We start from the raw sequence: 4005 nt of genomic DNA, 5'->3' as shown, positions 1-4005 counted from the left end.
CTGATAGATAATATGGTTTTAAACATTTTCATGTAAAACATTAATTGGTATGGTTTTGCTTGGATTTTGTGGATTATATTCTGCAAACCATCCGCAAATGATTTTATTTTGAGTTTAAACTTGTAATATTTGAGAAAAGTCAAATAACATTCAAAGCTTAGATTTAGCAAACAATAGTCTCTATTGTGTGTTGTTTTTATAAAAACGTCGCCAATAATAAGCTTTAAAATGGCATAAATAATTTTCTACTATTATTATCTTTTATGGAGTAAGGTGAATTGAAATGTAAAAAAAAAATCTATTGTTTGTAGCCGATGCCAAGTATTTTAACACAAATTTGTCTGTTTAATACTTCTGTTTAATACTTTATGAGAATCTGTTATTTACTTGTATTATATCTTGGTTTATTCTCTGTAAATCAGTTGTATTTATACATAATGTCTAATGTTTACAAGTGTTTTGTCTTTTATTATATTTATTCTCAGTTTATTTTCTTTATATATATGTATCTAAATCCTAGTTGCATATCTGTAAGTATAATATTTTGAAAGCAATATTTGTCTTAATTTGTATGTGTATGCAAATTCAATTTTTTGTTATGTTCCTTTTCATAATAATAGTTGTAAGCCAAATTTAAAGAGCAGTTTCTAATGTATATATTATTTAAAAACTGTTCTTATTTGTTGACTGTGTAGAGTACAAAGCTGTTATTGTAGGACTTACTGTATTATATTTGCTCAATTTTGTACAATTGAATTTACTATTTTGTACGTCTTTACCAGTAGATTATATAAGAAGTAAACAATATTCTTCGTTTATAGATAGCTTTTCGCTTTATATTTATTAAATAATAGGTTGTAAAATAGATTTTCAATCAACTCGTGCCTTTAGTCAAAATTAATTAATTATACATGAGGTCTATAAAAATATCAAGTGTATAGTAATTAATAAAATAACATAATCTATTTTTTTTAGTCCCATGATGATAAAATTGTTGATTTTGAAAGACCTCACACAAAATAACAATTAATAATTGAAAGTTGTGTGATCATTATTACTTGTATCAAATTTAAAACATTCCAATTGTTCCTTGAATCTTCATATTTACGATGTTTTGAAACATACGATCTTCTAAAGTAGTATTGTCACCATTGCTCAAATTTTATTATGAAGATACTGTTTACAACTGTAAAAATTGCTCTCTTATATTTTGTTGAATCTCCCTTCTGATACTGAAGCCTGTATTCAGTCTTTGTTTGATATTGGCGATAAAAAACATCACAAGCAGGATAAGTTGAATGTGGTATTAAATAATTAAAACTGTTAAGACATCCTGTGTTCTTTGTGTAAGTTAAAATAAGAGTTGTAACATTAGATTTAAAAAAAATACTATGGCAAAAGAAAATAACGCTGCTCTCATGGAACTTTTCATCAACTTATATTCCCCCAACTTTGCAAATTAATTAAGAACACCAAATCGTGTTAATTTTCTGTGATACTCATCAGCGGAAGCATTTTATTGGCTTATTAATTTTTGAACACACACTTTACAAAACGGAAAATGTATGTTTAACTCTGTATAAGTAATAATAAATTGGGTTTTTTGTAACAATAAGACATAATATTATTAGATAAGTTATTTACATAAGATCAGTGCTTTATCCGTTATGATTTATGGTATGTTACGATAAGCTTGTGTTAATATTTATGATATAGTCTTGTAAGGTGCTTCAATTCTCTATTTAACCCTCACCTGGTCATATACTCAGGACACTACTTGAATCCAGTAATTCTTTACGCTGTGTCTATTATTAATACATCGTACTATATAAAGATGTATTTTTTAATAATAGAATAACCTTAGGTATTTAATAGACTAGAGATACAACCAGAATAGTACAGTGATGATGCACCAGGCTGTCTGATGGCCAATCCCAGATTCATTGTCATCTGTTCCACAGCCAATCTCACTGCCACTATATTCACTTAAAGCTATTTTACGTTAATAATTGGAATTTTACTAATTTACTCGATAAGACGTTGTTGCCAATTATTTATCAATCTTGTTACTGTATTTTTAATTCCAATAATGATTATATGACAACTATCCAGAAAGTAGATTACTTTTTGATAAAAACAAAAAACAAAGTTCAAGAAAAAAATCTTTTATTACATACATTTGAAATGACACCAAATCACTATCTTTCAACATAGTCACTATACCAATTTAGTCACAATAGAGATGAAATTGTTTTGAAATGCCAGTATTGTAACTTTCTGCCGCCTGAGACATCAACCAGATAATCAGTCACATCCTCCCGCAGTTCCACGTCATTATCAAAGCACTGCGTAGCAAGCCAGGTCGTATTGCTGGAAACAGGTGGTAGTCGCTAAGTGCAAGGTCCGGAGTTGTGCAAAAACAAAATTTTCAAACTTTACCTTCCTCTGCACTTGTTTTGTATTGCTCTTCTTAACTTTTGCAAGGTTTCACAATACCTCGCGGAATTTATGGTTGTTCTAAGAAATCAACAAGAAGAACTCTTGCCTGTCCAATAAATAATTGCCATAATCTTTCGTACTGACAATGTTTGCATGCATATCCTTGGTTTTTGGGAGAGTGTGTGTGCTCCCCTTCTCCCCCACTCCATAGATTATAATTTGGTTTCACAATTCATGTGTTATCCAAGCCTCGTCTTCTGTATTGAATTGATCAAGCAGCAAGTCACCACCTTTTCATTAATGTCCAAAAATGTCAATGAAGCAGCCACACGTTGAGTTTTATGGGTTTCTATTAAGACTTTCGGTACCAGTTTTGCACAAAATTTATGGTAACCTAACTTCTAAATAACAAACTCCTTGAAATTTGAGGAAAACTAAGTAATATTTCTTTTATTGTGAGTCTGCGGTCTTTAATTATTTCATTGGCTTGAGACAATTTCATCAATCACAGTACTTGGCCGTCTACTTCTTCATCATGCATATTAGTTCAGCAATTTTTAAACCTAATGCACCACTGACGCACTCCACCTTCAGTAACCACACCGTTCTCATAAACTTCGTTGGCAAAAAATCTCAATTGGTCTATTGTGCTCAGTTGGTTAATCTTATTACGGACCACACTTCACAACTCACGAGATTCTCAATTGCGTTACACATTTTAAATTGCAATTTTAAAACAAAAATGAGCGAGAGTAACCTCTCACTAGCATGGCTGGATAGTCACTGAACGGAGAAATGCCCTGACATCAAAATGGCCGCGATAGTCCATCCTCTAGCAGCCACATAGTGATACGTAATCTACTTTCTGGATAGCCCTTGTATAAATTGTAAATAAAAATCATTAAATAGACCATCTGTTATAATTCAGTATGTCACCACTGAAGACCAGCACGTAACCATCTCAAATTAGTAAAGTAGTTGATCTGATTCTTATGAGCAGGAAAAGGTTGAAGATATAATTAATAATTGTACTTTCATTAAGATAATTTATTACACTCGTACATGTATCAATCAGTTTGTGGAATTATGAATTTAAGTCATGAACATTTATTTTTACCCTTATTTAATGGTATGTGAGTAGAGTAAATAAAACGGTGAGAAATAAATAAAAAGCAGAGAAAACTCAAGGTTCTCATATGAAGAGTAATAAACGTATAGTGTTGTATGTTTTTAAATTCGTGATTTTGTAACTTTATTGCCATGATAGTGTTGCTGTTATGTATTTTTGTACATGTTTTTTATAATAATGTATACTTATGTATAGCTTGTTACTTCTTGTATAGAAGAATAATGTTTAGTTTTTCTTGTAATTTTTACTTTTATACTTAGAATTATTTTTGCTTTGATCATATTATAAAACAAAACATCTTGTTCACAATTTTGTTGTTTCTGATTAAAACCGCCTGATTGAGTTGTTTGTTGAAATAATCTAATCACATGGTGGAAAGCTGTTTACAATTTATTGTGTTTTCCTTTTAACTTTCTCGCCCATTTGTAATATAAGAG

The sequence above is a fragment of the Homalodisca vitripennis genome, chromosome 8, assembly GCF_021130785.1.
Source record: "Homalodisca vitripennis isolate AUS2020 chromosome 8, UT_GWSS_2.1, whole genome shotgun sequence".
NCBI lineage: Eukaryota > Metazoa > Arthropoda > Insecta > Hemiptera > Cicadellidae > Homalodisca > Homalodisca vitripennis.
Note: the sequence above shows the minus strand (reverse complement) of the source record.